The following is a 12,019-nucleotide window of genomic DNA, read 5'->3' as shown; positions in this document are numbered from 1 at the left end:
GTTCCGATGTGTGCATGCTCCCTGAAGACCACAACATGAAAGAGAAACGGGTCATTGTTTGAACCACCCATAATTCCACAAATCCTTGTGTGCTGGTCCCTACACCGAAGGAACTTCCTCGCCTGAAGCCTCTGTTGGCATTTCTTGTTATTTCAGGGACCCTGTTCATAACCGAAATGATCGATTTAATCACGTTCGCAATAGCGTTATGAATTATCGACAACAAGAGAAGATATTTATTGCTGAGGAGATTATCGATAATTCAGCGTTGTATCGCTTTCCTTTGTTCTTGCTCGATATTTACTGCTTCTTGCATACTGTTCATTACGTCAGAAAGTTGCGGCGAATGTTGCTTACGCTTAAGACACTTTCAATGCGAACTTGAGAGGCCCATTACTAATGAATAATAGATCACTCGGATGGAAATTATAGGATTACTTTTTAGCGCTATCCCAACTTTCGTCTTTGCCATTAGTGTATCGTTCCAGAATTCCTGGTTAATTCCATGCTCATTGCATTAAAGGGAGTGCAAAGTTTGGCCGTGAATAGAATCACTCAGCTCGAGAGGAAATTTCATCCCACTTGCTCTGGAACATTCGCACCTGATTCGCAGAAAAATATGAACTTTCTGCGACAAACAACCTGTACAACTTATCTAATCCCAACAAAATCAAGTGGCCAACGTACGTTACTAATTACAGTGCTGTCTCGATACACGTTCGATGATAGACTCACCTTCAATTAAAATTATTCTTTCGCCTTTCTTAGCACTGACCTTCGAAACATCGAAATCAAGTTCCTATCTGATAAATGAGCTTAAAGTTTATTTAAAAAAGTGAACTTATATGGACACAATAAGATAGCTGAATGGAAACATGACTGTCTCAGTGAACTTATATCGAGACAAATTTAAAGAACTTAAAACCCATCAGAAACTAGCACAGAAACCAGTGTCTCACAAGGGAAGGACTTTAATCACATGAAAGAATAAAAGAACTTTATTCAAATTTTGAGGTCAAGATTTGACCTAACCCAGAGCTAACCCACACTTGTAGGTTACCGACTTTATTCAAATTTTGCACAGAGCTTCTTTCGGCAAAAATAGTGTACATGTGTTTCGCCAAAAGGATCACAATGTTACCATTTTTGAATACTATTGTTCTAAAAAAGAATGCTGTATTCTGAAGTACTGTAAAACTTACGAGTTTACTGTCCAATCCACGTAGTAGCGTAGGAGAAGTGTAAAATATTTTTACATATAAAGCGGGTATGTTTTTGCTAGTAAGTACTTCAAAGCCGATGTGTTTATGATGCAGTTTTTGCAAAAGGTTTGTGGAGTAAAAAAAATATGTTTTTCCAGTTTTTGCGATAAGTATCCTCCCGAATGTAGCGCATGTTTATTAAATGTAAATAACATAGAACAGAATACACAATTTGATTTCATTTTCTATGTCATCCTGTTCTTTGGAATATACTTCAATACATATTTATTAGTATAAATGTCGAAAGTCCATCGATGCAAAAGTTTATGATTGTGGTATCTGATGCAAAGCATTAATGAGCATGTGTTGAAAATATAATAAATAGTGAAAAAAAATTGAATATTTCTGGGATAGAATTCTAACTCTTAATCACAGCTTACAATACTTCAGAATACAGTATTTTCTTCAAAAACAATATTTTCCAGAAACGACAGAGTTATGACTCTTTTCCCAAAACACGTGTCGAACATGTTCCCCAACCGAATCTCCACGCAAAACTCGCAAAAAATCGATGTCCCGCGAGCCTGTTCCTCCCCTTGCAAGTACCTGTTGAAGCTGATTACGTCCTGCCAGCTTCCGCACGATCGCCAGATCGTTCCCGTCGTCCCAAACTCCGGCGCTGCACCTGAACCTCTATCCCTCGCCAGGGAACCCCATTGGATGTCTTCGGCTCCCCACAGCGCTGGGTGGCGATCGGAAAGACATTTCCTGCCGCGTCGCTCTCGCTCGCCGCGGTGGCGAATAACGAGCGCACATAAAACAAGCAATAAAACAAGAGCCACGGGGGATGGACCTGGAGGCAGGGGGACAGAAAGGAGTTACGGTCGCGGGGGATGAAAGACGCAAAGAAGGAGCGAGGAAGAGGGGGGGAGATAAAAGGTGGGGTACTAGCAGGCCTCTCGTCAAAAAAGATGAAGTCACCGGCGGTTTCGGGGCGGCACGGCGGAGGGTGGGCGAGTTCGCCAAGGTAGGGGGCATGCGCGTCGGCCGGGAGTGCAGAAGCGCGTTGGGGGTTAGTCGCCTGCCAACAACACGACGCATCGCTCGCGCTCGGCCTGGCTCGCCTCGCTCTCGCGCATCCGTCAACGCGTCGACTTTACGCGCGTATTTTCCCCATCGCGATCGAAGCTGGTTCGAATCGTTACCTTCGATAAATTGCCACTGGACAGTCCCAGGTGTTCCATAGCCCCGCTCCTGTGTGCTGCTTCCAGGTCTGCATCCCTAAGATGAGAGCCTGGCGAGGGATTGAGGACTCAGGTGATCGGTGGCGAACTCGAGGACCTCGCGTGTGATCGACGCCAGAGATCGTTCGATGGTGCTGGTCGGAGTGCAGAGAGTGCACGTGGACAGCAGTGGCCGCGGGAAACCACCTCGAGGATCGACGACAGTTCCAACCGCGAGTGCTGTGATGCAAGTGGACCGGAAGTCACCGTGAGACTACTGCAACGTATCGCCGTCACTGCAGTGAACGACGCGAAAAAGTGCGCGTAAGTTCGATCGGCCTCGTGCTGGACTGCGACCCTGGCCGCCCTTTTCTTGGATCTTACGTGCCCCGAGGGACCCACTCAGGAATCCCGACCGAGGTATGTCAGTTTTCCCATGGAGGCTCCCTGGTTACTGCAAACGCGGCGGTGCGGCTTTTGACGCGTGCACCCGCGAAGTCCGATTGCGGTTCTATTGTCCAGTTGACAATGCCTCGGTGGAACGCGACCGAATTGTGCTGCCTGTGGTAGATCTCTGTCGATCAGGTTCGAGGTCCATGGAAACGCTGGCAATTGTGCTGATTTGCGCGGCGGTCTCTAAGGTGCTCCTGTGTTCTTGGGTCGGGGTTTCGAGATGGTTTGACTCTAGGAAAATGAGTGGGAGAAAGGATTTATGAGTACCATGAATGCTTTTTTATTTGAGGCATTTTTAAGGCATTGAGAATCGCTTAACAAGACACCAATGTGGTGCCAAATGGTGTTAAGGGTACATTAGGGTAGGGTAGCTCTGAGCTTTTTTAGCAGGTAGCCCATGGTAGCAGCTTGTTTTGATACGTGCCTTCACGAAGGCCCATAGGGTCTTCCCCTTATGTTTCGTCCCTTAGGGGAAGAAACTCTTACTTAGGCTAGGACTCTCAAGGCAAGGTAACAGTAGACACCCAAGATGCTTGAAATTTACTTTGAGATTGCAGAGATGGTTCCATCAGTTGTTAGACAAGTAGCCATGCCAGTTTGACTGACCCTTTTTGCTAAATCTGCAGGGCCAAAAAAGAAGTAACAGCCCTTGCGCATTTGGAATATTTTAATCTCGATAAGGGGTTGCATCCCTTGAAGAATATTCCTCTGGAAACGTCGCAGTTTTTATCTCACCCTTTTTATATTATTATTTACATTATTTCTCGTTCAGAAACTGAGTCATCGCATTAGTATATATAACGATGGTTGCACGGTCGGTTTTCGTAATTTAATTTGAAAATGGTGTCAGGTCTCACAGAAGAGCATCGCGCGTATCAGAGGGGATCCGCGCGAATTTTCGCGCCGAATAAGCGATCCTCCCTCCTCTCTGAATAAGCACGACTTTTAGCGAATTTATGTACACGGGAGGATTTTCCCTGATGATGAAATCGAATTGCCCCTCGTCGTTTGAAATCCACCTTCATCGGACGATCCGCGAAAAATCCAGCAGCCGAGAAATATTTCGCTCCACCCTCTGACGCGACACGTCGGTATTATACCGAAGCATGTTCTCCATTTCAACCTCGTTTTATTTTTAAAAAGGTACATCGTTTCATATCGTTTGGTCTACGAAAAATACTTGTCACAGCGCCGAGGGGGAGTAATTGTTTTCCACCCCCGTGTCGCGCGGGATCTGTCAACTTTGACGCCGCTATGAACGAGCATCGCGTGTCTTCCCTTCGCTCCTGAAATTAAACGAGCAGTCGGCGCATTTAATGCTCAGCGTAATTGAAATCGGGAACGCTTTCGTGCCCAGCGATTCGTTCGTTCGCGGGTCGCCCTTCGATCGATGCCATTCCGCTCGATAAATACCCGTAATTTCGAATCGTGGAGTCGCCACGAAACGTCGGGCGAACGACAGTCACGGTGTAATTTCGTACGTACAATCGCTTCTTCTTAGTAATTTGTTCCTCGTGCGTGACGCGAGCACCTGTGTCGCCCATGTTGCTTGGGGCGAAGGTTCTACATCAGCGACACATTTTCGTAAATCTTCTCTGGTTTCTAGAATTCATCCAGGTAAATACTTTAATGGATGTCGTACTTCGATGGTATACGAACAACAGTTCCTCGCTAGCTGCATATCGAACTATGCATGAACGAAACAATTCTCTAAATTGAGTCTGCAGTAATGTAACCATTTGTGTAATAGATTGGATTTCTTTACTAATTCACTTAGTTCATTTAAAGGTACTATAAATGTCACTATAAGTTACACATAAACGTAGAAATTGTAAATAATTTAAAAAAAGAATAACAAAATTGTCATACCAAATATTTTTGGAAACGAAGAGTTTCTTGTATGAATGAATTTTTTAAGAAATATAATTATTTAATAATATGCGAGACGTTAATGATCAAAATTAATTTCTCTACCTCAATTTCTTGAAAGATTTGAAGGGTTAAAAGTTTTCAGATTTTTAAATTTCAAAATTCTTAAAAAAGTTTAGTAACTTGAATATTTAATATCTAATACAGTGATAAATTTGAGATCTGAAAATTTAAGACTAAAAATTTATTAATTTGAATGTTTGAACATTTAGAATTTTGAAAATCTTGAGATTTGACAACTTTAGCATTTACAAATTTAAAAGTCTGTTTTGATCAGTCTTAAATGTTGAACTCTGTCCAGAATTTTAAGTTAATTTCCAGAAATTAACATCTCATAAATTATTGTCTATATCTCTCCAGAATGGTATACAGAAGATCCTCGTTATATGTTCCTCAGATTTTATTGGTTATTTGTTCACCCTTAACCTCACCATTTTGGGGAGAAGAGGTTGCCCTATCTAACACAAATGATTGGCTTCAGTTCAAAGAAAACGAGAACTCACTGCCCTGTATACGATATATGTATCTGGCCAATTCCAAGCAACGAACATATAACGAGAATTTTTCGTATTTCCATATTTTTCTGAACAATACTCACAAATAGGCGAAACAATCACTAAAAAATTTGGTTCTACTTAGAGAATCTTTTCTGTGAATAATTCACACTTATGAATATATTGAGAACAAGAAGAGGTATTGAAAAATATCGAAGTACAATTCCTTGGCTTCAAAATGGTGCGTTTATTTTTCACTTTAATCCCCATTTAGGGATATCTATTTGTTTGATATGTTTCTCCATTGTATAATCGAGGTATTCCAGCTGTTGAAACAAGTTTCTGAAATCCCTATCAAAAACATTAAAAATGCAAAGTTCGCGCCAAGTACTTAAAGTGTCTTTAATCCTTTCAGATTGCCATAGAAAGAAACGAACTTCCAAAAAACTTTGCGCGATTTAAACTTGTGAAATCATAGAAAAGTTGTGCAAGTACCCACTAATTTAACTCACAGTATGCTGTGTTATGCCTATTTACAAGTTGGTTAAATCTGATTATGCCAGTAGTTAAATATTTCAGAATTACTCATAATTAATTTGCTGCTGTTTAACAAAATTCAGCATAGTTGCACTGACATTTATTCTGTAAATGTTATATGCCCCATCTCTGTAAGCTAAAATAGTAGCTATTTGCCTGCCTGATCTATGATTTCATGAACTTGAATGGTGCAAAATTTTTGGAAAGTTCATTTCCTTCTATGACAATTTTCGAAAGGTTTAAAGACACCTTAAAAGAGTATTAAAAGAGTAGCCTAGATCGCCACTTTTTAAGTGTTCTTTAGCGTATTTTCCTTTTCTTAAGGTTCTTGTATTACATTTTTTCATAAATTGATCACCTATATTTAAGCAGTATACAAAATGTATTTTAAATTAAATATATTGAAAATTGTAAAAAATAGACTCACTTTAGTACAGCCCTTTCTTTTGAGTGTGCCTTCAGGGTTGAAATGATATTGACTCTTCTGGTTATTTAAAATTAACAAATCGAGAATAATCCTCAGAAAATGAGCTAAAAAATCAATTTCTTTTAGTGTCTGAACTAGAATGCTCCTTAAAGACTTGGCGCCAGTTTTTCTTTGGAATACCATTAGCAAGCTACAAAGTCAACATTCGATGGCTCCAGCCCAGTGGCTACTATCATCAGTAGGATAGTAGTCTGCCACACCACGTCGGGTCAGAAATGACCCAGCCACTGCTCAAAGCGTCTCGTGACGTCGTTGTCGTCGCGGGCCTCCTCGTCCATCTTCATTCCCTCAGCGTAATTTCGGCGATTGCATTCCATCGATCGGCCGTGTCGGTTGTTTCGAAATACAGTAGGCAGTCGCGCCAGCGAACCGCTGGTGGACACTGTTTCCTCACACAACAGCTAAAGAGGGGATTACCATTCGGCCGACGGTTCAGGAGCGATCGATCTGGCGTTCTCGCGCGAGGGAAGCAAGGTTTTTCGAGCGACGAACCAATGGATCGCCCGTTAATCGCGAATAACGCGGATATTTAATTGGCGCTCTGCTTTTGTATCCCCTCGGACTGGAATCGGGCCTGAAGCGAGTATCGGTTTCCTCCGCCAGACGAAACGTTTTTACACGCTGTGAAAACATCCCCACGGGGTAGGAATATTTTCGCTGGCTAGGACCTCTCTCCGACAACGTTAATTTCCTCGTTCAACAGGGCGCTCGAAGCACTTTTCTTCCGCGAACGATACGTAGCACGATGAACGAGTTCGCTCGATCGCGAAATTGCAGCGCGATTCGGGCGCAAATTGGACGATAAATCGTGTCAATATTTCTCAGTGATTTTATGCGATTATTGTTACGAACGGCTCTGCAAACAGTCGCGCGCTGTTTGTAATGCTGCGATGGAAATGAGGCTGAATGATTTTCCGTTTGTAATGTTTCCCCTGTTGAGTGGATCGTACCGTTTTACTGCGACGAGCACTTGCGCGTTTGAAGGTGTTCGCGATGCAATTGCTTCGACAAGTGTTTTGTTTTCTCTTCCGGGGAATGTTTGAGGGAAAAGGGTGATGGGTTACTGGTGGACTTTTAGTTAAATTGATCCATGGATTCTGAAAGGAGCCAGAGCCGTGAACTGTTATTTCATCGCTGTGAATGTAACTCCTTTTTGTGTCTTGATGATATTTTAATGGAAATTGATGAAGCTTTTCTGGAAAACATAGAATCTGTACAGTAATTAATATCTATGTACAAAGGCAGATACAGGATTAAAAACTTTGCATCTATAACTCATTTGATTTCTGATTGGACCCTGTTCTGCATTGGTGTGTTAACCCACAAATAGTTAGCTTTAATTTAACTACAATAATCTATTCTGGAATTTTTTAACATAATTACTAGGATTATTTATTAAAATTGTTGTGGTATGAGGATAGTAGGCTACTAGTAAAATATAGCCTGCTTCGTTTGAAACACGAGAGTTAGATAGGATCTGAAAAGAGTAGCATACATGCATATATTATTAATATTTATTTATTTGAACCCTCTAGTAACACAAAGAATTAAAGATTATTACACTCAAAATTCCAGATAGACCCTAAATACAAACCAACAATTGCTCAATAAAACAATTTGTGAAAATAATTTTAAGCTCCAAAAATATTTTAATTTTTATTCAAGTATCTATTATTAAAAAACATCATTAACTATGTTATTTTTAATAGTACTACGTTAATAACGAGAAATTCAATTTTACACCAATTACACCAATCCACTACAGGGTCATATTATTTTTGTCAGTCACTGTCACCAATCTTTCAGAAATCATACCCTACACTTTAATTTCACAGTAGCAGCAGAAAACCTACCATACAGACTATCTAGTTTCCTCTTCCCCATAGCTTTCACACACCCTCCCAGAGGATTCAAAGACCCTCACGAAAGCAGGAACAAGAAAACAACTTACCCTAGCGTTGTGGTCGATATCAACGTTAATTAAAACCGAGAATCGTCGGAGACTTCACTAACTGCTAATCCCGCATTATTATCGAGCCGTCGGCGATAACACTGTTCAACAGGGGTCTGATTTTGTAAACGTGAATAAACATTTCTTATAGATTTCGACGTGCTAATTACGAATCTGCAAACCGTTTTTTTCCAGAACGTACAGTTTTTGAAAAAATCAATTTTGAAAAAAATGACAAATTTTCAACTTTGGGATTTTTCTGTGCTTTTGCCGTAGTAGTTACTTAGTTGCTCTTTGCACGAAATGATTCTGTGGACTCTCCCGAATAAAATAATATAAATATTTATTAGATTATAAACATCGAAATAGGTTTAAATAACAATTAAAGTGAAAAGGACACTCAAAACGCACCCATTTTTGCTGATATTTTTCACTTTATTTCAAAAAGTAAGGGTCTAGGAGAAAATTTGACTATACCACGCGATAGAGCAAACCTTTCCACTAAGGAAAGCATCAAGCGAATGTTCAAAATTATTTTTGTTTTCAATATAGAAATAAAATAGTTTGGCGAAACGCGCGGCGGCGACAGTGGTACTCAATGACGGCGGCGCGCGCTGGTGGACGCCTCGCCTATCGCCTGCCGTTCCGCGGACCCTATACGCATTGACGTCATTGAGTACCACTGTCGCCGCCGCGCGTTTCGCCAAACTATTTTATTTCTATATTGAAAACAAAAATAATTTTGAACATTCGCTTGATGCTTTCCTTAGTGGAAAGGTTTGCTCTATCGCGTGTTATAGTCAAATTTTCTCCTAGACCCTTACTTTTTGAAATAAAGTGAAAAATATCAGCAAAAATGGGTGCGTTTTGAGTGTCCTTTTCACTTTAATTGTTATTTAAACCTATTTCGATGTTTATAATCTAATAAATATTTATATTATTTTATTCGGGAGAGTCCACAGAATCATTTCGTGCAAAGAGCAACTAAGTAACTACTACGGCAAAAGCACAGAAAAATCCCAAAGTTGAAAATTTGTCATTTTTTTCAAAATTGATTTTTTCAAAAGCTGTACGTTCTGGAAAAAAACGGTTTGCAGATTCGTAATCAGCACGTCGAAATCTATAAGAAATGTTTATTCACGTTTACAAAATCGAAAAAAAGTGAAAATTTGTTGAACAGTGTAATCGTTCAGGATTGCACGACTCAACTGCGAGCAAATCGAATTAATATAATACGTACTGCAGTCACGATGCAGAGGGTGACGAAAGCGAGAAGGGAAGAGCGAGATCTGCTCGTTTAGGGGGGTGCATCGTCGATGGAATTGCGGAAAAGCACGATGGATAATTAATTACTTTGATTGCGCTTAGTAATAGAGAGCGCTGCGTTGACAGTCCCATGAGTGGGCCACTTAGTTAATTGCGTGTCCGCTTAGCCGCGGTTTTCGACCGCTGTCCCGATTCGCGACACGAGGAAAAACATTTCCTCGCGGACCACCACTCTGCCGCGGTGTTTTAAATCACTCGTCGGGGACGTTCGCGAAAATGCTGCGATAGAGGGATGGCGCTTTTCATTCTCTCTCGCCTCTCGATGTGTCTCTTTTGCCGCGGGAACGTGACCCGCAGGTGTCGACCTCTGTAAAAAATTCCATTTCACCCCGTGGACGTTGACGCTCGCGAGCCAATAATGATTCCTCTCTTGGACGCCTTCCCTGGCACAATGGGAATACGGACGATCAACTGTCGACCTGATGCCCAGCCGATGACAGCTATCTTTCTCATGACTTTTTTGCTTGCCAGCGGGGAATTCGATTTGGGATAGATGGAAAGGGTTCGACAGTATGTTGTCAGTGGAATTGGCTGGAATAGGTTGATTGTGCTGTTGCGGATATACAATAGAAGATTTAACCTTCACCTAACTCAGGATTTATATGGAGTGTCTATCGTAGAATGTCTAATGTAAGTTGTCTAAGATGAGCTGCCTAATCCTCAAGCTGCGTAACCACAGGGTACACAACTCTCAGCATGATAACTAACCCAGACCTAACTCAGAACTAACTCAGATCTAATCCTCAGGCTTCGTAACCACTGGATACACAACTCTCAGCATGATAACTAACTCAGATCTAATCCTCAGGCTGCGTAACACCAGGGTACACAACTCTCAGCATGCCTAACTCAGACCTAACCCAGATCTCATCCTCAGGCTTCGTAACCACTGGATACACAACTCTCAGGATGATAACTAACTCAGATCTAATACTCAGGCTGCGTAACACCAGGGTACACAACTCTCAGCATGCCTAACCTAGACCTAACCCAGATCTCATCCTCAGGCTTCGTAACCACTGGGTACACAACTCTCAGCATGCTTAACCCAGACCTAACTCAGATCTCATCCTCAGGCTGCGTAACCACAGGGTACATAACTCTCAGTATGCCTAACCCAGACCTAACTCTCAGGCTGCGTAACCCCAGGGTACACAACTCTCAGCGTGCCTAACCTAGACCTAGCCCTCAGTGTGATTAATCCAAAGTACCTAGCCAAGACCTAACGTAGATGTTCCGTCGAATGCCTAACATAGACTGTGCTTAACTTGATGTACCTAATCCCTAGGCAGTGTAACTCTCAGCATGCCTAACTCAGACCTAGCCCTCAGTGTGACTAATCCAAAGTACCTAGCCAAGACCTAACGCAGATGTTCCGTCGAATGCCTAACATAGGCTGTGCTTAACTTGATGTACCTAACCCCTAGGCAGCGTAACTCCCAGAATGCATAACTCTCAGCATGCCTAACATATTAGAACGTAGTACAGTGTGGTTCTAAATAAGTGATTTAATGTATTGTAAGACTAAACCTACTGCATCAAGTCAATTCCAGGATAAATCGCGACCTAACTTAGCTTATCTCAAACATATCTGATACTTAGCTGAGGCTGAGCTGTAGGCTAACTTAGACCTAAGTGTTTGGTATATTTTAGAGTCAGTTATACACATACTGGGTTAGGTCTGGGTTAGGTCTGGGTTAGAGTCAGTTATACACATACTGAAAGTACGATTGTATGAAGTATCAAGCTTGCAGTATTCTAAATACACTATACAAGGCCTAAGAAGTAGAAATACCTTAAATACAGGACACTTTCGACTGGCTTTTGCTTCGAAATCGCGGCATATGTGGCATGGAATGTGCATTCGAAAGTATCAGCGACCTTGGCGCGAATATGGCAGGTGTACGCAGTATTACGGTATTTCTGACACGTGGTCGTGTTTTATCCGATTCCGTGGATTTTCGGGTGGTCGCGTAATTGGACGCAGATGCCGCGGTGGCTTTTTGGACGCGCGTTTCCGCGCCGTGTGCATTTGTACTCACATAAGCCGGAATAACCGAACGAACTTTACGCTTCCTGTCTCTCCCACTCCCTTCCCTGCATTTTTTCCCTTGTTCCGTGTATGTAACGTAATGCGCGCCGCTGCGTCCAGCCTGGATAAAAACTGTTTCCCCTGCTAATAGCAATAACGCTTGACAAGGAAAGCCCTGGTAATGGAAAAGTACGGAAATGTTACGGACTAAACCCTGTAATAATATTATAGCCGACATTGGGCGCCTGTCTCGAATTGGGTCGCGGATAGAAGAACTGTTGATATCGCCGTCACGCTGTACGTATTCGAGTATGCATGCAAATTTGAATCAATTAACCCAGAACAGTATATCAGATACGCGAGTAACGCCCCGAGGAATATGTTT

At 41.9% G+C, this 12,019-nt stretch overlaps 1 protein-coding gene across 1 annotated transcript in view; it reads left to right on the top strand.

Moving 5' to 3' along the window:
- Positions 1 to 2,713: 2,713 nt before the first annotated feature.
- Positions 2,714 to 12,019, top strand: part of LOC143181790 (neural cell adhesion molecule 2) — a 74,658-nt gene continuing 65,352 nt past the window's right edge. The window contains exon 1 of the mRNA XM_076382397.1: positions 2,714 to 2,845. The gene's annotated coding sequence lies outside the window, so the exon portion shown is untranslated. The remainder of the gene's footprint in view (positions 2,846 to 12,019) is intronic.

This window comes from Calliopsis andreniformis, chromosome 7 (genome assembly GCF_051401765.1).
Source record: "Calliopsis andreniformis isolate RMS-2024a chromosome 7, iyCalAndr_principal, whole genome shotgun sequence".
In the NCBI taxonomy this organism is placed as follows: Eukaryota; Metazoa; Arthropoda; class Insecta; order Hymenoptera; family Andrenidae; genus Calliopsis; species Calliopsis andreniformis.
The sequence above is the reverse complement of the archived record's forward strand: the minus strand, read 5'-3'. Positions and strand labels throughout refer to the sequence as shown.